The sequence below is a fragment of the Cygnus olor genome, chromosome 1, assembly GCF_009769625.2.
Source record: "Cygnus olor isolate bCygOlo1 chromosome 1, bCygOlo1.pri.v2, whole genome shotgun sequence".
Lineage (NCBI taxonomy): Eukaryota > Metazoa > Chordata > Aves > Anseriformes > Anatidae > Cygnus > Cygnus olor.
The window spans coordinates 20431115-20453946 of record NC_049169.1 but is presented as its reverse complement, the minus strand read 5'-3'; the positions used below and the strand labels follow the sequence as shown (position 1 = coordinate 20453946).

General features: G+C 34.6%; 1 long non-coding RNA gene across 1 annotated transcript; it reads left to right on the top strand.

Annotated features, from left to right (window-relative positions):
* Positions 1-3214: 3214 nt before the first annotated feature.
* Positions 3215-20938, top strand: LOC121064102. The gene is made up of 3 exons (XR_005816340.1): positions 3215-3289; positions 16186-16231; positions 19714-20938. It is a non-coding gene; the product is annotated as an uncharacterized LOC121064102 (long non-coding RNA).
* The last annotated feature ends 1894 nt before the right edge of the window (positions 20939-22832 follow it).

Sequence of the window (22832 nt, the reverse complement as noted above, 5' to 3'; positions counted from 1 at the left end):
CCACTGGGTCTGTTCTAGACTTTAATGGTTTTAGACTATACAAAAATGAAACCACCAAAAGCTTTAAAGGTGTACTTTTGTCATATGTTCATTGACTACATATACTGTTGCCCACTACGTTGCCCCAAACTACGTTACTGTTGCCCCAAAGATATTAATGTTTTGTCCTTTTGGAGTAACATTTTAAACTAATGAGGCATTTACAGAGGAAAAAGACAACTCACTACGAATTAAGATAATACAATATGACTCTCACTATAGGAATAAACACTTTAATCCTTCTTGTGATCCCCCCAAGGGTAGAGTGTTGATGATAGGAAAAGAAATGTATAGAGATAGCACTCATGTGGGAGAAACACACCACATAATGTCAAAAGACCATTGTTAAATAATGCTCTCGGTATCCTTACAGAAAAAACACAACTCATTCAAAATGCAAAACCAAGAGGCATAAACCTCAGCACAGACGCTTGTCAGAGAATGGAGCAGAAGTGTTTAATTTTTTTTTTTTTCTCTACTCTGAAGAGTAATTTATAGCAACAATATTCATTCTGTCCAAGCAGTCTCTGGCACCAGATTATGCATATCAGCAATTGGAATACAGTCATTTGCTATTGGCACTTCAGGCCAATAAAGTTTATTTCACTTGGAGTGCTGACATAGCTGTCTGCAAACAAGGCTCAGAAAACTAAGACATCTGGAATGTCATTAAAGAATATTGACTTTCTCTCTTCTTTTTTATCTTTTTCCCTTTGGTGGAATTTTAGTGCATTTAAGAATGCTGGTCACCTCCCAAAACATGAAAGCAAAACTGACAAAATCTATTTTTATATTTTCCTCCATGTATATCCCAAGTAACATAAACAGTGAAGAAGATTAAATCATGCAACGGTTTGGGGGAAGAAAAAAAAAAGTGCATATTACCCAGATGGTTGTATCAGAGATTTCATAAAGTGTTTTTTTTTGAGCTTAAAGCTGGGAGGGGCTAATTATTAATAATTTAGTACACTTGGATGGATCAATATGACTAATTTGTTATGTCTGCAGAGCTAATTCTTATTCCTCTGTGAAATGAAAACTTGAAAAATTGAAGTAACAATTTAAAAGTAAAATCGTTTATAGGGATTAAGAGGAACTGATAAATTCTGTTTTAAGGTTAAGAAGAATTGATAATCTAAGAATAAATTTAAGGATTTATATATATATTTACAGTTGTAGCATGTGCAACTTGAGTAATTTGCTACTTCAACTTTTTAATATTGGAAGTGGTTTCTGAAAACTGGACTTCACAACTAATACAAAATTAAGAATTCAGTTATCAAGAAATATAAAAAATCACCCTTGCAATAGCACCCCTCTGGTCTATGACAGACACACTATAGGACGACTCTTAATCAGTCTCTGCTGTGAAGTTACATAATAACTATTCAAGTCCTTGAGAAAAGTTCATCCAGGAGTAATGGTGTTATGTTTTTCACAGAGATTTCCATGCTTTCTCAGGCTTAATAGCAAGAACCCCAATGATCAAACATCATAGATGAGGGTTTGCAAGGACAGAAAACAGCCACATCCCTAGTGAAAGGTGAAGGACCAAGTACAATACATGATGTGAAAATAGCAGGACCATCTACCAGTGGTACTGCCATCCATCTGCCCTGCCTACTCCAGATCTCCTTTGTGCTCTCATTTGCTCAGCTGACAAACTCTGGAGTGAATCTTCTTAAAATGACAGACCCGCTGATTAGCAGTCCTCTCTCTTTCTCTGGTGGCAGTCATCACAGTTACAGGGCAGGACTGGTTTCCTGGTCTCTCCCATTGATCTGCGTTTTCATGATCTTTGCATTAGCATTTCATTCCTTCAGGTCATTCCTTGTGGAACAGAATGCCTGTCTCTGTTGTTATGGACTCATTGTCTGCTATGTAATGATGGGAAAGTACCTCTTTGTGGCATGGATTAAAAGGAAAAACAGAAAGAAGATGTCCTATACAGAAACAGAACAAAATAAAAAAGCACTTGGAATGGTCGGGTCATGCTTGAGAGGAAATTTCTAAGAGTAATTAATGGTGAAATTGATCTCATGTGACACAGTTATTAAATAAAGAACAGAATATTATGTTCACATACAGCAAATACACAAGACATTATTACCCAAATGTCAGTTTTTTAGAATGTGTCAGAGTGGCTTTCATAACATACAAAAGGGAATAAAAGCTAAAGAACTCTAGTAAAACGTTTAAATAACACAGTTTAAATAACTGTACTATACTATGTAAGGGAATTACAACTTGCAGAACACAGCTTGAAAAAATATCAGCTTGGACTTGCTGTATTTGGTGCAAAGAAAAGTATTACACCGCTATAGTTAAAATACAAGTGCAAGATCTTAGTCCTCAGGGTCTGTGAAGCACAAATTATTTCAATATTCTGTTAATACCTGAACCCTGGAATGAAAATTACACTAGAACAGTCCCTATTAATTTGTTCAACCATTTTCTCAAAATCTTTTTTGCAAAAGGTTTGTTGTTATGTTTGCTTGTTTTAATAATTACTGGATTTGTAGGTATGAGTGGGCCTTCAGACTCTTTTCTAAATCTTTTTATACTTTATGTCCTTACAAGTACATCATTTGCACAAAAATGTTTGTATGTATATATGTCCTTTAAAAGGCCATAAAGCAGATGTAGCTCAATATGTGGCCAGTTTGGCTTGTGAAATGTGCAGAATAGTACTCTGGAGATTAAGACAATTATGTTCTTTTTCATGCAGAATTAGTAAATAAATAAATTATTATGAGAGCTGGAATAAACACTGCAAAATAAAGCTATTTTCACGGTATATGAAGTAATTATATTTCTAATTGTAATGTCATTGGGTTTAATAGATTTCCTAAATAAAATAAAGTCAAAGAACAGTATTCTTTATAATGGTGGAAAAAAACAATCTTGTATTCCAAAAAGATAACTGTGATCTTTGTATTATTAACAGAAATAAGTTGTCTTCATATACATGTGCAGACTTAATTTTCTACTTTGTATATGTGGTAAATGGGTATAACGTACAAAAGCACTCTACTTTTCATATACACTTTGAAATTATATAAACAATAACACCGTGCAAGATAACAGAGAATCTAGGCCCCGTAAGTACAGTAGAGAAAAATCATTTTGAATTTAGGATGTGTCAATATAAAGTCTTTTTTTCTGACAGAAATAATGAAAAGGATCAAGAATCCAGCCCAGTGTAATCTACTAATAAGAAATGGCTGCTATCAGAAGCACTAAGCATAATGTAGGTATGTTTTTTTCAACAGTACTTTCTATGTTTTATTATACAGTCCCAGAATGTTCCTGTGCTACTCACTGGTGACTTTACATGGTTTGGGACTTGTGTTACATTATTTTTATTATAAAATATTAAATGATTGAATGAATATATATACCAGGAAAACTTGGAGTCATTCAGTAATTGCTAAAATTTGGAGCTAATTTTACATTTTATTTTACACAGGCTCCAGGATTCCTCTTTCATTTCAGAGAGATGATGCAATTTTGAAGTTGCAACATAATTCCAGAGTGTTTCTACTTTATTCTGTGTTTTATGGCAGAATATATATAAGTGTGTGTACGTATACATATGAGATATATATATATGTATGATAACCTCAAACTTCAAAAAACTATGCCTAGAATTTTCCATAGGTCTTGACACACTGAGTGACAAACTGGAACTCTGACTATCAGGCCAATGAAAAAGACAAATTCCATTCTGGATTCTCCTCAACAGTATTCTATAAGCATTTCTTTATTTATTTATTCCTTAATTAAAGGGCCTTAGCCACCTTCAAGGAACCACACTACAGAGACTTTTTTTTTTATTTTTAGGAAAATTAATTACAGCAAATAAACTTACCAGTGGGACCAAATTGATGATAAAATGAAGCTTCCATAATCCCAAAGTCTTTGTGTTCCAAATAGAGAAAAGTAAAAGGCTAAAAAACGTTCTGGTAAAAAAAAAAAAAAAAAAAAAATCTGGCTACATCTCAAACAAAATACAACTTTCATAGTCATAATAATGTTGCAACAAAATTCCGATCAAGATTTTCCAATGGCTGCTCTTTGTCAATAGCAAAATAAATATCCCAGCTGCAAATTGTGCCAGATTCCTAGTCAATCCAGAAAATGATATTTATATTACTCTGGATTTTGTTTGTTTGCTGTATTAAATATAATGGTGAGATCTTTGGATTGCAGTGGTTTAGAAACTTTGTTTTAACAGCTCTAGACTACAGACATTTGATCATCAAATTTGATCTTATCAATGTTTATAAATACCTGAAGTGTGGGAGACAGAGGGATTTGGCCAACCTCTTTTCAGTGGTTTGTGGGGACAGGACAAGGGGTAGTGGCCACAAAATGGAGCACAGGAAGTTCCGCATCAACAAGTGAAAGAACTTCTTCATGGTGAGGGTGACAGAGCACTGGAACAGGCTGCCCGGGGAGGTTGGAGTCTCCTTCTCTGGAGATATTCAAGGCCCATCTGGACACCTACGTGGGCAGCCTGCTCTAAGGAACCTGCTTTGGCAGGGGGGTTGGGCCCGATGATCGCTCGAGGTCCCTTCCAACCCCTACAATTCTGCGATTCTGTGATTCTGTGATATAATTAGGAAAATCAAGGTAATTCAGTATATTTTTTTATTTTTTTAATAATATATTAAAAATGGCCATACCCAAATTCCAAAAAATCACTAAAAAAAGTTGAAAATTCACAAAAGAAGTTATTGTAGATAATGCATTTCTTCATGGAAAATATTATCTGGTTCAGGAGTTTTTACAAGGTTCTTTGTAAGGAAAATTATTGGATCAAGAGGACCTACGATGTCTTCAACATGAGCCATGAAATGCACATTTTATAAGTGCAAGTTCCCTATGATTTCATCGTATTGTAGTTCTCTTCTGCCACCTCATTCATATACTTTATGTACCAAGCAATAGCTCAGGAGTCTGAATATAACTCAAAGACAGCCAAAATGCATCTCGCATGCTTACCCACATGATGCGTCAGAGATGAGTGCTGGTGTTTTGGGGAAGTCTGAAAGAACTAAGAGGGGTGGCACTGCACCACTTAAAACAGAGCAACAAAAGCTGTGCACAGCTGGTATCATCTCTTACCTGTGAACAATTTCTGGAGCTCCCCTCCACTTGAGTGTGGATATAGGTCTTATGTCCTAGCCCCATAAGGATTTTCTGTGCAACTCACAGGACATGTAAAGCTGCATATTCCTTCTCAAAAATAAATAAATAAATAAATAAAATAAAAATTCCTTGTAATCCCAAACTCATTTTAATTCATTCATTTTACTTTTTAGGGAAGGACAACAGCAGATTGGTAACCAGTTTTATTTTTATTGTAGTGTGAGAATAATTATGCTAAAGTACAACTTATCCTGATTAAAAAAAAAAAAAAAAAAAAAAAAAAAAAAACTATCTACCAAAAAGATTTAGTTGAACTTCTTTAAATCAACATAAAATATTTAAATTATTTTATTATCTCTTCCTTGTAGAATTCCTTAACCTTGAGTCTATTTTGTTAGCTTTCTTCAATTCGTTTAACAGAGTTAATCAATATATGTTTCCATATATAGAATCAGCAAAACCGGGCCTTCTAAATTACACTACTAACTGAAGAACAGTCATTTACAACTCATTAGACTCATTATAACAAACTGTATTTCATTCTCAGGCTTTCTAATTTTATTTTATTTTTTCTCAGACAACAGAATTTTCCCGTCTATCAAATTTAGCTTAATAGTCGTTATTTAGAGATAAGTAAGAAAACAATCGCCAGCTTTCCACCAGAGACTGATAAGCAAATTTGTTTTGCTTACCTCTGAGTGTTCTATGTCTTCACACTTTTTAAGGCCCAAAATTGTGTCATTTAAGCACAGCCCTAAGCTTAAATGAAGTGAAGTCCTATGCTTAAATGAACTGAAGCTCCAGCACCAAGTCCTGAGGGAGCACAAAAAACACAGTGTGCAACTCTAAAGGGAGAATATGGAGCAGTTCCTCTAAAGATCAATTCTTTCCCATTTTTAGAATCATTGTCTCCTGATAGGAAGGAAACTAATTACTTTGTACAGGAACACTTAGTGGCCTTCGTCCATTCATTCTTCCCCTGTACATCAGGGGTAAGGATCAGGAAGATGCAAGTCCTACACACTCCAGCTGTTTTGTTTATTCTCCATTGCAGTTTATTGCTTTACTAACTCTCAAGTCGTTTCATGTCCTGCAGCTATCCCACACAGAATGTTATGTACATATCCACAAGGCAAGAACATTTTTCACCATAAAATGTTTGTTCCTGATAGAAATCTCCATTTGTAAAAATACAAAGCCCAAGGAGGATACATAATTTCCCAAAGAAGGAAGCCTTTTCCTGTAATAGAAACTCAGAGAGTGTCTCTAATTCTCCTGAAGGCAGGTCATTTCATCTAACTAACTGTTACTGCAGAACTGTAGAAGAGCAAGTATTTCTGGGTAACTTGACCAGAGGGAAAACAATTAGGCTACATTACCAAACTTTAGTAATATGTTTTCTTGGCAGCAGGCATGCCTTTGTGGTTGCCACCACATATAATGTACCCTCTTTAAAGAGTAGAGGCTGGAAAAACAAACAATTCAAAAGTGTACACTACTGAATCCCACACACTGAACACACATTAGAAAACTCTATTTCAGTTGTGGATTCATAAGCTTGTTCTACCTTATTTCACAGATACTGAGACTTGCTGGTTCAAATACTTTATTTCAGTTTAAGAGAGAATCTGGTTCATTTTTCAGAGCACAGCTAAATTCTGAATTCCCCTAATTCATTGGCAAAATAATAGAAAGAAAAGCAATAAAGAAGAGTTATGACAAGACCAATGGAAAAACAGGTATTATGGATATATAAGATACGCACTCATGTAGTTTATAAATACCTCTTCTATGCCTAAATGCACATGCAATGCTGCTAGAATTTTATTAATACTAAAATATCTGTTGCTTAGAGTTTAGAAAAAGACACCTTTAACATTCACTATGCAATTTGAATTCAACCTTCTTCTATTTACATTAGGACATTAACTTTAATTACATGACTATGTGCTCTTGTTTTTAAAGGCCCTTTATTGCTCACTGAAAGGACAGAAGATGGTTATTTATTTGAGAACTTGTTTAAAATTGTATTTTAGGTTAGTTAAATGTAGCTATCAGTGAAAAAGCCTGATGTCCCAGGTTTTATCTACTTCCAAGAATCACTATACTTGTAGGCAGAATATTATTTTTATGATTAGTACTTCTTATGGTATTCAATGTTATAGATTATCTTGGTTGTTTCACAAAAGTTTCCAAATTCATCTCTGCAGCACCTCTATTAATGAAGGGCATTGCAACCTTCAATTTTCAAATGGGAGAGAAGGGAGGAGGGAAGAGATTAAACATTTTAATGTCAGAGTATCCATGGTGCTTTAGGGTGCCCACTTGGGACATTTACTTAATTTTCCTGAGAAGCTGATAGAACTCTTCACGTTTTTCAAGTTCAGGTTCCAGTAAGTTCAGTTGCAGTTCTGAGAGCAGTACATTTCTAATAGATCTTTTTCTCATGCTGGGGCATTAGGACATGAGGACATGCAATTAGTGATGGGCTCAGAAACATCTTGTTTGCATGACTTGTTTAACATCACATAGATACCTTATGAAGAGAGAGGGAAGGAATGAAATTACTCAGAATCATATTCAAAGATCTCAACAAGGAAATCCTCCCTTTTCCTTTTGATGTTCATTTTAGTCTCGAACAACATCTTTTAATTCAGACCTGATTCACCTTTTAAATACGCCTCTCATATGCTGAATGAGCCGGGATTCTTGTGGAAATGATCACATCATTGAAGGCTGTACCATAATGCACACACCTAATAATAATGATGAATCAATATTACCCTAATAACATTGCCCTGGAATTTTGTAACTTCTGAATTATTGTTCTTTCACTTATTTTTCCTTATTTGCTTATATGTATTTGTTACATCTTCTGTGCATGCATATCTGACTTTCTTTCAGCTTCAATCTGAAGAAGAGACAATCCATCTCAGGGCATCACAGTACCTCCCCATGCATCCTGAGAAGGGATCAGGGTCTTGAGCTGAAAGAATAACTAAGTGATAGGAATCTCAGGTTTTTATTCTCTGTGCATATGAAAAAAAATGCAATGTTTCCCACATTAAACATTTCTATCAACTGACAGAAAAAGAAAATTGTTGATAGAAGAAATTCAGTATTTAAAAATCTAGTGATCTATCCTGGATTCTAACAGGTATGTCTATTCACCTCAATGTTGAGTTGTTTTGCATTATCCTATTTAGTCACCCTATTGCCATTTCACCATCCCAGGCTCTTTTCCCTCCCATTCTCCTCCTACTTTGTCTTAGTTCCAACATAGCTGGTTTGCTATCTCTCTGTGGCTTTTGAAACTAATAAAATATAACAACAAAAATCTCTTCTGTTCTCCTGTTCCTGCCATCGCCTTTTCATAGACTGTATTTACAGTCATTTCCTGCAATAATTGGTTCATTATTTCTACTTAGGCTTTTCAAATTTTCCTGCTCCAAGTCTGTTGTACTATGTTCCAATTTTACTCATTGCCTCAGAAAGCTATCTAATATCCGTGGTCATTTTTTTCAAGCAAAGCATATTCTTCCGGATTCATGTTACTATTCCTGTCAGACTAGTCTATACTTTGTCTCTTCACTAGCTCATGGACCCAATCGCCCACACACCAGACTCCAGTCTCCTTCTCCACAGCAAAAGTTCACACAGCTTTGTTTCCCTCAGGCACCCAGTCTCATGCTTGATTAGCCCAATATTACATTTTCCAACTCTCAATCCTGTTACTCCTCCTCTCCAATGTTATTGTTTCCCATATTTCTCCTTTATTAGAATCCTAACCCTCCTTCATTCTCTTGCCTCGCATTACTCCTTATACTGTCTGGGGAAGAGATAGAGAGAATGCCAGGAGAAGGTTATTCAGACAGCAGGATGGGTATGTTCACTGACTGTGGTTGTAGGCTCAGTATTTATTCCTGATAGTGTGTTCACATAAGTATGATCATATACAGGTTTTCTAGAGAATTAGGCAAAGTGGTCTCTACAGAACGTGTAGTAGGCAGAGGTACCATCCACCAAAGTATATACTTACAAGGTTAAAAGTCTGGTACAAGATGAAGAGTCTTACTAAATTGCAGAGGTAAAAGAAAAGGGAGCAAAGTGAACATATTTATGGAGCACACAATGTTCCTCTGCCATAAGACATGTAAGGTATGTAAAACTCCAGATCAGGATGCCAGTACAATATAATGTACATTTATCCTGACAATAATTAAATTTTAAAAAGCATCAAAAAAACTCATAAAGTTTTATTACTGGCCTTGGAGATCCTTCATGGCATTGTGCCAACGCATGGTAAGCATTCATGAATTAGCATGTGTTTGTTTATGTGTGAGTGTGTTAGAGCCATACCCCAAGTGATGGACTTAGTCCGTGGTCATTCTCTAAGACAAAATAGTGCTGAAGGCTCTGGGCAGCAGATTTGCCAGCCCCAAGGTCTCTAAGATTATAAAAACTGGCAAAAATACTGAATTAGCAAGTAGTAAGCAAACAAGTCTGAGTGTAGATAAAAGCAACTGTTGCATTTAATGGCTTTTTGGATTCCTCTCTTTTGAACTGTTAACTCTAGACAGACTTAAAACTCAGACAAATCAACGTTTTTCCTGAGGATGGCAAAAGGCATATCCCTGATATAAAGGCTCTTTTCTTTTTCCTTCAGATAACTTTTACTTTCCTTGAAAGGGAAGATTTCTTGTTTAATATGAACAAAGCAATATATTTTTCTCAAGCTTCATTCTCAGAAATATCCAAATCATTCTGACTTAAATTAAAATATACATAAAAATAATGTAATTCTGCCTAAGAAAAGCAAACAGCTTTTGAAATGTCTGCTCAATTATTTAAAATATGACAAAATTATAGGTGGCAGAATACAGCATCTTGTAATGGGAGCTTTATAAAAGACACTGTTACCACTTCCATCTCAACACTGAAACTAATTTAGAGTTCTCTTTCCTAGAGGGTGCTTTACCTATTTTGGGGTTGTTTCTACCTTTGTTTGGTTTTCTAGTTTTTATCACCACCGGGAAAAAAATAAAATAAAATAAAATAAAATAAAATAAAACAAAATAAAATAAACAAAACAAATAAAATAAAATAAAATAAAATAAAATAAATAAAAATAAACTGCCTAAATTTTGATTACAAGGGAGAAAAAATTTTTGCAAACCGGATCACAACTACTGAAGGCTGATCTGAAGAAATATTCAAAAACAACAGCTGATTGTCTGTGTGGCTACAGAAGGGAAATCCCACTATACAGAACACATTACAGTCTTGGTACTCTTTTGTAGTAAATCTACCCACACAAAAAGTTCAACAGAAAGAATCTCCAACATCAGCAAATTAACACAGAATGAGTTGATGGATTTTCAATCGATACAACCTTTCCATTTTGAGCTTAAAATATGAAAACATTTCCAGCTCCCAGCCCATATAGGAAACATTTGGGCATGGAATGGGTAGAAAATGTTTTGATTTTGTTGTTGTTGTTGTTTACTCTTCTAAAACAGTTGAAGATATGTCTAAATGCTTCTGGAATCTCTTTCAACAATATGCTTTCTGAGATCTTGGCTACAACGGAAATTACTGCCTGGCATCCCTTTCATAGACTCAAGTACAAGTTTCCCTATTGTGCCTCACTCCAATGTAGCTTGTACTACAGTAAAACCACAGCTTTAAATCTCTTTTAAAACTTTGCAAAAACTTGCCTTGCCAGCACACTGTTTCCATTATCATGTTCCTGTTGAAACCTTGACATGGCCTGGGTTATGGGATCTGGTCAAACTCTAACAGCTGGATGTAAAACAGCTCAGTGGAGAGTGGAAAATTAAACAGTGGGAAAGAGCTAAGGAATGCTGGGAAGCTACAGGTGGCAGAGCTCTCACAAGCTGATAACCCTGCAAGGATCTTTACACTGTATCTGTCTAAAATGCCTTTTATCAGGTTTGCTAAGGTTTTAAATACTTTGTTTTGGAAAAGTGAAATCAAAATTAGATGGAAAATAAACCAATGCCGTTTAGAAGATTAGTACATATTTATATGCTAGACATTTTGTCTGCCTAATTTAAATACCTACTTTCCATCTCAAAATATATATGTGTGTATGAACATATAAACATATATGTGTATGCATATAGTATTTTGTATATGTAAACCCTGATTTGCATGCTGATAGCATAGTCAACTATTTCTACTGAAAAACATTTGAATTCTTTCTCTCAGTTGTAACTATTTGCATCTCAAGCCCCACTGTCTTTAATGCAGTTATCCTCAAAATAATCCTTCAAGGGTGGGACTGCTCCTACAGCTGGAGAACTAAAGCACAGAGAGCCAGTCTGACTGATTTACAAGAGTAATGTCTTAAATGGAATAGGAACTGAAATAAGATGAGTAAGGACTTCAAAGACTTCCCGTCTTTTGATATGAAGATAAAGGCATAGTAAAATGTCTCTTTTAACTTAAATATGAGCAAATTTAATATAAAAATTGATATTTTATAAATTAAAATCTCTTAATTCAGAGCGATTCTTAAGCCTTAATTTTCTTAAGCCCTGAATCATAGTAAATAAGTAAACACTTTTGCAAGAACCTCTGAAAAATATATACACTTAAAAAAAAAGCTTTTTGTTTCTTTGAAAACAGAATTTGGATAGAATTTTTTTCCAGTTCTACCCCCAGATTCTTAAGATTCTTCCAAATTCTACTCATCACTTATGAACAAGTTAGTTATTTTAAAAATTAGTCTTACTGTCTCTATGCATATCCATAACAGTTACGTTGTTCAAATTGCATTTCACTGTCATTGAAAACATCACATTTAAAATAATAATAATAATAATAATAATATCATAATAATAATAATAAATAAATAAACCTGGATAGTGGTGAAAAGGGCAGCACCAATAACAAAACAAGAATAAAAAGGAAAAGAGTGTGATAGGGAGTTTAGGTTCCCAGATGTAAACCTAATTTATATATTAATTTCTGTAATGATTGAAATTTCTTATTACCAGAAGTTATAGACACTGTTCATTGTTACCTTTGTACCAGCGGTTCATATCTCTGAATATTCTGGAGAGTGTTTTATTTGTCACGTGTGTTTTGTATTACAAGTAGGTACCTGTAGATATACTCCTGTTCAGTCATAACAGAAGATGGTCTAAACTGTTTTATCTGAGACCATTTTCAAAACTGTTTCATAGGCTGCCTGAAAGCTCTTTACTCAGACTTCAGTCTTTTCACCTTGCTTTTTCACCAGAGAGGAATTCAAGTACACAGGGTCAAAGAGAACCACAACATGTTTGGAGACTGGGACCTAAATGCCCCCAGAGAGAAACCAGCCTGAAAATTAAATAGCCTTTTGCTAGTAGATGGTTTTTCATGTGATAGATGAAACATATGTATAAAGGAAGATGGCAACGTTTAAAAAACTGCTTTCTTTGATGAACTATTTTTAAGGTACACGAAACATTTTGCTTTACAATGCTGTCAAAAGTATTAAAACACTTATAGAATTAAAAAAAAAAAAAAAAAGAAAGAAAAAAATCATATTTGTTTTGCCTTTCCTTGACTTGTTTTTCTGACACAATCCAATTTACATGCACTTTTAATCTGCTACAAAAAATACATTATGCTCTCTGTATATTTTTAACATTTCTCTCCCAGTGTATGATATTTACACAGCAATTATTGGGTACTTTCTATTGTATTATGAACGAATCAGATAGCACAAGAAGTCCAATCCCTTCATCCTACATAGGTCAGACTATTCTTGGACAATTGCTCAAAAGCCCAAAGGTCCAAAGTACGTTATCCATCTTATGTGAAGTTATGCAGATCTCTCTGCTCTCACCTGTCTTGTTCAGTGTGTACATGAGGTTGCCTGGGCAATTAGAATGAAAATCTGTGCTGCACACATAGCACACAGATCAATGTTTCTTTTTCAACAAACCAGCAAACCCAGAAGGCACAATCTCTTTGCATTCACTGTGTCTGGGTGCGAAACTTGGCACTGAGTCCAGACAAAAGAGAGATTATCAAGGGAGACAGCAGGAGGAAGAGGGGGGCAGCAAGAAAGGAATGACAAGAATTGTTTTTGCTTCTATAACCATTAAAGTAGCTCACCCTTATCTAACAAGCTCATAGTTTAGATCTTTACCAAGTAACTAATTTTTCTTGGATCCTCCAGCATAATCTGGAGTCAAAACCACTCCTTGATGTAGCAGGTTTCTGCAACCTAAAATAATAAAAAATAAAAATAAATAAAAAAAAAAATCATATGTATCACTCACAAGAGTGATGTCCAAATATCAGATTATCAGACAAACAAGTGATTGGTTTGGAAGCTCTACCCACATGTCCTGCCACAAATCAAGGGTTGAGGTGATGGATGGACAGTATACTAATCAGCAGACAATGTATGTTGCTCCTTTAAAACAGTTAAGTCGAAATTTCATAGTGGTTAAAGCTTTATATAATGTAAGCAAATCCTCTTGACTGTGTACAGAAGACAACCCATGTAGGCTTATCCTTATCTTATATGAAGTGATTATATCCTTATCTTATATGAAGTGATTTTGGAGAAACATGCTATCTAAGCCACTATCTCTGGCCACTCTGAGGTCACTAAAACTGGAGAAACTTTAGTTATCCCGTCAAGGAATTTGAACTGCTAATCTTCCTTCCTAACAGAACTTACTCATTCACACTTGACACTGTTGTAATGCCATCACATAGCTTGTATCCTGCTAGAGTAGTCAGGCATTGGAACGGGTTATTCAGGGAAGTGGTGGCAGCACTGTCCCTGGGGGTGTTCAAGGAAAGGTTGGATCTGGTGCTTAGGGACATGGTTTAGTGGGTGACATTGGTAGTAGGGTGATGGTTGGACCAGATGATCTTGAAGATGTTTTCCAACCCTATTGATTCTATGATTCTATGATCTTTGTATTGTCATAAGCATACAGGCTCCTGTCTACTCCTATTGTGGATAGTTTTAGTAGAAAAAGTGTTCGGGAAAAGAAGTCTGAAACTAGTCATCTCCAAACAAATACAGCTGACTTTACTGAAACACTTTCTGCTGCACAAATTTTGAACCAATTTTGAATCTTATCAATTCATATTCAATGCCATTAGTCATCAGGCAGAATCTATGTAGATGACAGAAAAGAATAACAGTAAAAATATAAGAAATGTGTTGGCGCTATCTTTCCCTGTGTGAAATGGTTGAAATAACTGTGTGAAATACCCTAGGGTGGAAGGGCAAAATAACTATATAGTAATATGGAATACTTTTTTTTTTTTTTTTTTTTTTTTTATAACACCATTCTCCTCTTCCCTTCCTGTTTTGTTTTTGTTTGTTTTCAGGTGCATTATCTCTCTCCTAGGCCTTTAATAAACAAAAATGTTAAACATCTACAACAGCAATGTTTTTTCGTGCTTTCTATGACTATTAGCTAAATATATATTTATTACGTAGAAGTACTAGAGCATGTTAATTTCTTTTGGAAATGTGGCATTTAACAAACAAGAATAAGGCACAGATAATGATGTGAGTATATATCTCTTCACAAGCATTCACAAACTGTGCTCCTGGTAGTTCTATGTGCAAGTTGTCGATGCACCCAAATCTGAGGTACAGAGCATTTCCAATTTCAGTAATTGACTACAAGGTCTACTTCTTCAGTCCCTCATGGGGACACTCTTCTGGCACAATGTTAATTATATTTGTTCTGACACACAGCCGTACACCCTTGGCAGATTATTTTCTATTACCCTGCATAAAAATGGCTGACATCTTCAAAATGCTAATGAGAGATATATCAATTTTTATAAGAGTTTGGATGGCTTCCAAATATTGTTAAATGTATGCAAAAGTTTGTGAAATATACTCAGTATATGGTTATAAATGCAATATGTTAACTATGTTGTTGCATAGTAATCTACAGTGGCAGAGAGATGAAACATGAACAAATGGAGAAATGTCACTAAAATACTGGTTTATTTTTATTCCTTTTGCCTAATTGTTTGATTTTCTTAAGATGTCTTACATCTTAATTGAATAAAACATATATTTACAGTAGCTAACTCAGTTTGCACCACCGAAAAATCTGGCCCGTTCCATTTTGAATCAGAGATAAAATTATGATTGGATTATAGAAATAATATTCCAAACCAACTGGAGAGTGGAAATACTTTATCTTTGTTGTTACTCTGGCATGAAATGCTTTAAAATTATGCTACTATCTATTCTCTTTTAAACATTTTACTAGCAGAATAACTCCAATATAGGTGTGATCTGGCCTGACTGCAGACTTCATCATAACTGAGACATCAGTATGTTCAGTTGAATAAAATGAGATGATACAGACTCTGGAGTAGAGTTGTTATATACCATTCCTTGAACAAAATTATCCACGTACATTAATAATAATAATGATGACAATAACAATAATAATGAAACACAACTGCAGATTTTTCTTTGCTCATTCTAATCTGACTGAAAATGAAAATTAAGTGAAGCAAAGCAAAGCTAGATGAGAAAGGAGGGAAAAAAGGAGAGAGGAAAGAAAGAAAGGAAAGAAGGAAAGAAGGAGGGAAGGAAGGAGAGAAGACAGGAAGGTGGAAAGGCAAGAGGGAAGGAAGACCAAGCAGAGGGTAGGTAGGGGCATGAATCAGGCGAGTTTTGATAGTTTCTTCTGAAAGATGGTCAATGGATAAGAAACTGATCTATTTAATGCTGTAGCTAGCTAATAGTATTGATATTGCTAAGTATTTCTGTTACTTATAGACCAAAGACCATTGAATAAATCCAATGTTACTATTCAAAAGTATAGAATTAATATCTTCTGTCTCTGAAACACTGGACTTGTAGCCTTTACAATTTGAAATCCAAGACTCATCAAAGTAATTGGAAAAATTATTTCTGTTTTCAGAACAGCCAAGCCTATATTTTCAACTCTTTCACTTTTCTTCTTTTTTCCTTAGCTATGTGAAGGAAGACTAGGTCCTGGGACTGTCTGTCTAGACAATAGTGAGTACTCTTAACAGATCAAAATGTTATGTTTACACTGTTTTGCAGACTATCTGGAAGGCATACTGATTTTGAAACTTGGCCAAAAATGTGATGGGAAATTGCTTGTTATGACATTAATTCTATGGGGAATTGGAATATTTTGCATTAAACTTTTTCCTAAGAGCTGCATCATTGTCTTTTCTAAGACTGATATTGGGGACAAAATAGAATAATTCTGTAAAAATAGTTTTCTGATAGAATGAGACACTTGCACTATTTGCTCAGTGCACTTGCACAGTGAATATGCTCAGAAAGTCTGTACCTTCCCGAACAAACTTTAATTACTATATACAACTCTGGGAAGTGTTTTATATTCTTTATTCTTTGTAATAAACTATAATAGCAATGTTAAAAGCATCAGAAACTGTAAAGTATAATGCATACATAGCAGAAGATACAAAATTACTTTTAGCATAACAAATTAAAGATAAATGCCAAATGCACAAAATGTTTAGCCAATCATTTTGAGCAACATTAATAAAACAATAATTATACCTAGAAAAGTATGCAGTAAACTAAAAAATATAGTTCCTAAAAGTATTCTGTCCGTGGCAGGATATAATTATTAGTTAAATCAGTTTTCTATTGTATTTCCTGTGAAGTGACAATATTTTGGATTGTTGTAAATGAAAACCATTTCACTGGATTTCTTTGGTTTTACACATGTATTCTTAAAAAGACATTCTCTAAACAAAACTCTATTCTGCTTTATTTCTAGAGACTCAGCTGTAAATCTAAACACCCTGACATACAAATATTGCAGAATTTAGAGTTGTGATGTTTCTATTCTCAGCATTTTATGTTGTTCTCAGGTTTCTGTATTAGTAACATCCTCAGAAAAGGGCAATGGAAATTTGCACCTTAACCATCGGAGTTCAGAACCCAAGACATTCGCATTTTATTGACTCTGCTATAAGAGAAAGAAGTTAGGAGAGGTTTAAACTTCACTCATGTTGGCAAGAGTCATCAAAACACCAGCTTTATCATCAAAGCACCAGCAGATTTACATCAGCTTTGTAAATCTATTGAACTGTGCAGACAAAAACAACAGTTCTGCGAAGCAACTATTTCCTAGCATGATCACAGACACTTAGAAGCTTTAAGAGTCCATATTTTAATAAACAAAACATGAAGTGCTGAAGACCTGAGGGTGGGCATCTGGTCTGAAAGTTCTCATAGACACAAGAGTGGTGACTTTTCAAGTGGGAAATTGTGCAGCCGCCATCCCTTGCACTTGTTTTATTGGGACAGAGAAGTCACTGAGTAGACTGTGGGCTGTGAAGTGAAGAGATAGTCCATAAAGGCTCTACAAAGAGATATTAATAAGTAACAAAAAGTAGCTTAAAAACAGAAAACCTACAAGATGACTAGGTGATGGAGACACCTACCAAAATCATAAGCATGTCTTGGAAATACATGTAGTTTCTGTCATGCTGATTGGTAAAATAACATGAATTGGTCAAGGACGTTCCCAATACCACACTAGAAGCTTCAGTGTTAAATAGTAATTTAGATAATATTTGCATCTGAGTACAGACAAATGTGTCATTTCATCTCCAGAAACAGAAATGGAGCATAAACCATATGGATATGTTTGGTTAAAAAAAAAAAAAAAAAAAAGGTAAAAGTACATAGATTTACAGTAGATGAAAACAAAATGTGCTATAAAGTATTTTTGGTATGCTCACACGAAGGGTAAATAACCATAGAAACCACCTGAGATTCTAGTTCGTTGAGAGGTCCTATGAAATAGATTTTTCCCTTCCTTCTGATAATCTTCAGGTTTCAGATCAACATTCATACTGAGCCACTGAAGCAATTTTAAAACATCATTCATATGACCAGGTTCTATGAAAACCTGAAGGAACCAGCGGTTAAATTAAACAGTAATCTCTTGAAGAATGCTTATGTTGCGCTAGTAATGGTATTATAAGTGATTTATTTATTTTTATTTATTTGTTTTTGGCTAATACAGAACTGATGCTCACTGCATGATTAATTAATTTATTTTTAATCAATTCTCTCTCTCTTTTTTTTTTTTTTTTTTTCCTGGACAAGTTAGGCCAGACACACAAACTGTTATAAGACCTTTATGACAAATATCAGTTTGGTATTGCACTGCACAGTTGTAGGCATTGAAGCTGTAGCACACTTGGTAGAACTATTACAGGAGATGAACAAATAAAAGCTATTGAAAAAGTAACAGTAAGCTGTTGACCTTCACAAAAAGTTTGACTAATTTACTGATAACTTGTTCTTAAACTCTGCACATGCTGAGTGTAAACCATTGCCTTTACAGCTGTGAGATAGACAAATTGCTGCAAAATGTCAATGAAGTCTGATAAAGAAACTCAGCTGAGTCAGTGGCCATCTAATTACCTGTGATGGGACCACTTCCAGTTCATAGCAGTATTGGCATGTGGATAAAATATTGAAGCACGAGAAATGGTTATCATGAGGGCTGAGTAAACATTTTTTGCACTAGATATATTATTTAGTGCAGTCTTCTTTCCTCCACTGAATAAATTATTTAAAATAACTTGCTTCATATACAAATGTACCTAATTAAATACTGCTCATTAAATACTGCATTCAAAGAGTAGTAACAAGAATTAATTATACAATTTGTTAAGAACAGTTTCTGAAAATATTTGAAAAGTTTTGGCTCTGGTTCTGCAAAAATTATCTATTGATGAAACATTTACATAGATTCCTACCGAAATTAATGAGACGATGAGATTATGTCTATACTACTCTACTAAAATAAGACAATGGTTCTCTTGCACCAAGGCAACTAGGCACAAAATGGTCTTTCGTACTACCATACACACTTAGGATCCATAATGGGGAGGCCACATTCATAGAATCATAAAGCCACATATTGGGAATAGCCCTAGACTATGCCACTTCATACACCATGGCCAAGAAAGATTTGGATAAGGAAGAACTGTAGTTCTGTACCTCTGGTTGTTGTGGTTTAACCCGGCAGGCAGTTAAGCACCACACAGCCATTCACTCACTCCCCCCACAGTTGGATGGGGAAGAGAAATGGAAGTGGAAAAAAAAAAAAAAAAGTAAAACTCATAGGTTGAGTTTTAACATCAGTGTGTTATCAACATTATTTTCTTCCTAAATCCAAAACACAGCACCTTACCAGCTATTATGAAAATTAACTCTGTAACATCTGAAACCAGGACAATGCTATATAAAATATATATGTTAATGACAGTGAATATCACATATCTAATTAAGACAGAAAGTAATTTAAGATGTATTTTTATTATATTTCTGAGTCACTATCAGTGTATAGAATTTTAATCCGGTGTTTGCTATAAGTGTCATGAAGAGAAGTTCAGATAGTAAAGCAATGGTTTTGGTCTTTTGGGGGAAGTGCAGGCATCCTAATCCCGTGGCTCTTAAAGCATTTTTTACTCTTTCAGTTATCAAGGCCTCGAAGAAGAAGAAAACCATGGCAGAATGCCTATAACCATCTGGATGAGAGTATGTGACACGATGGTAAATAAATCAGTGTAACAAAACATGAGGAATCTGTGCTTCTTGAATGTACATCACTCATGCTTTTGTGCCTGTGGGTTCCTCCTGGACAATACTAAATAAATAAATAGAATGCAAAGTTTAAGTAAAAGATTAAACTGGAAGGGTTGGCAGTAGGAGGGCTTTATCTGCCTCAGTCTTTTCTTTTGTTTTTCTTAATTTCAAGGATCTGATATTTTGTAAGGGAAATAAATGATAATTACACAGAGGAATGACAGATTAGCCTAGTTTACATGACAACAGTTAAAGTGTAGAAAGCCCACAATAACGTACTGGGTTTGATACACTCAGCAGAAATTTGATTGGTTAAAAAATATATTAAAAAATCAATGAACTAGAGTGGTAGAATGAAATGCAGTGATCTCGTCTCTGCAGTGGTGTCTCATGATTATCGCAGATTTGTAAACTGAGAAACTGAGACTTGAAAAAGTGAGGCCACTTGACTAGTTTATGCTTCTAGCTACAATAATAACACCAGGTATAAGACTCAAATGGAAGATTCCTGAACTATGATTTTACCTGAACTCTCATCAGTATTTTTCAATGGACATGTAGAAATCTTATTTTGTAAATAGGTGAGCAAAGTTCAAATCCTATCTGTGCGTGACCATTTCCTTGAGAGAAATGAACATCATTTTGTAAAAGAGTGGCCAAATTACTAAATTACAGGATATTCTGGTTTGTGGAATTTCTGTTATTGAAGTTGCTCCACTCTTTTTAAATAATTGAATTCACTGGGAAGATCTTCTAATCAGTATTTTTGTTCAATGAAATTTCTGTTCCCATAAGAAAAGTTTAGAGAAAGTTCATATCATTTTCTTTTTGACACAATTACAGTAAATTTCAAACATGAACTTTTGGTTCCGTGTCTTCTTCAGACCAAACAATCTGGATATTTGAATCTGAAACTCTTATTTTCAAGGTGCATACAAAAATGCTGCTTTTTAGAAAGGATAGTGTTCTTACACTGTCTCGGTATAGAAACTGTTAATAACATCAGAGAAGAATGACTTCTAATTTTTTGTTTTATACAGGAAAGGCAGACGGGCTTTCTTGCTAAAATTAGAAAATGTCAAACACCACAAACTCAAAAATTATTTCAGAATAAAGGGAAAGCATTTGCATTCTGCAAACTATATCAGAAAAAAAAAAAAAAAAAAAAAAAAAAAAAAGTTAAAATCCACTAGAGGTCTGTTCCTCTTGAAATCACCAGGAAAACTCTATTGATCTAATAAGAGATTTTTCAGCAAAGCTGACTTGCCTACCCAAGGCCTATAGATTTTCTAGATTTATTTACAGTTGAAAGTAAAAAATAATGAGACCTGTTTTCCTGAGTTGCAGTAAAAGCCATAAGAGAAAGCAGATGAAGACAAATACTGTGTGTATACCTGAAGTTTCACCACTACATTGTTTTAAAAGGATTTACTTTGCTCTCACCTATATAGACTAAGCCATTAAAATCACAGCCAAGCTTAGGTAATCCTAGAGGAGGAAGCAAATAATTCTATCTCAAACTTTGCAACTGACCTTCTTCCTTTGCTGTTATCCTACAACGTTTTTGTTAGTGTGACACATGGAGAGCCAAAACTGATCTCTCAAAAAGATATCTTGTTCTTGCTGCTGCACACACTTCCAGATGTTCCATGAATAAAATAATTGTAGTGTCCCTGAGAGTGTCAATTTTTATTTTTCACTTCTCTTCCTGAATCTGCTATCGCTCATCCCAACTCTTTTAAAGTTGTTCTGACCACCTTTTTCTCCAAGAGTTTTCAGAGAATAGAGCCATGCATATGAAAGGATTTCATCCCTGAACAGATTTTCAGTCAAGGGTGACTACTTGCTATTTACATTTTGATAGTGTCCAAAAGATGAAGAACTTTTAAACACTTGATTCCATAAATTAGTGTCTCATCCATTTTAGTATTTACCTGAAGAATGCAGGGCAGGCCGAACAATAAATGTGCATGCTGTCTTAAAAAGCTCGAGATCGAAGTTTTGCCTTTGTTTCTGTTTTTCTGTTTTACTTGTTACCTCTACTGTCATAACATATAAACAGAAAATAAATGTAATGCATACCCAACTGCAACATCCTGGAGAAGGCTGGCACTATAGAATAAACTGAAGATTGTTCTGAATGAAATATTCTCATTAGAGAAGATTCTTGTTGTGACATTAACCAACATAATTTTGTTCATAATATTTTTTTTCTAAGATTTCTTTGTCTGTCTTGCTGTGAATTCTATAGAGGACAGTAATATGTCATACAGATATTCTCAATATGATGCCATAGATTTTAGTTGACGTGTTATTTTCTCTCTTCCAAAAAAAAAAAAAATGTAAAAGAATCATAAACAAGGTAAGACAGCAATAACTAGGAAATCATATTATTGCATATTGAGAGGTCTAAGTGGGACAGAACACAGAAATTAAAAATATATAATAAGTTAATAGTCAGTAAGATTCATTCTTAAGGATGGACATGAGAAAGAAAATAGAAGAAATTCTGACACCACAATGAAAATAGAAAGCTATTGAATGGAATTTAGAAGAAATTTTAAGTGGCCATTTACGTAAGGAGAACCTGTTACTAGTGGTGTAAAGTGGAAAAAAATAAAGTGCCTGTATGATAAGCTTATAAGATAAGCTTTACTGCTGTTGTATTTGAGGAGGGGTGGGAAGTGTTAGAAGAGCTTTCCACTTACAGAACTGTTTATTCTCAACATAAGTTCACTAATTTAAATGTCACAGTTGAAGGTTTATCTCTATCTGTGTGAAAAGTGCAGACACATACCTCAGGCAGGCATTTCACTTAATCTGCAACTTGTTTCTATGTAATGATTAACCTGGCTAAAACTTTAAATAGTTATCAATCATTCCACTACCTAGACCAGCAGCTGATAGAGCAAAGGTTAAGTTTATTGAAAACTAACAAGGTTTTGCTCAGTTTTATCCTTTAGATTCTATGTTCTGAATGTGTAAGTCCAAATCTACAAAGGATATGCGA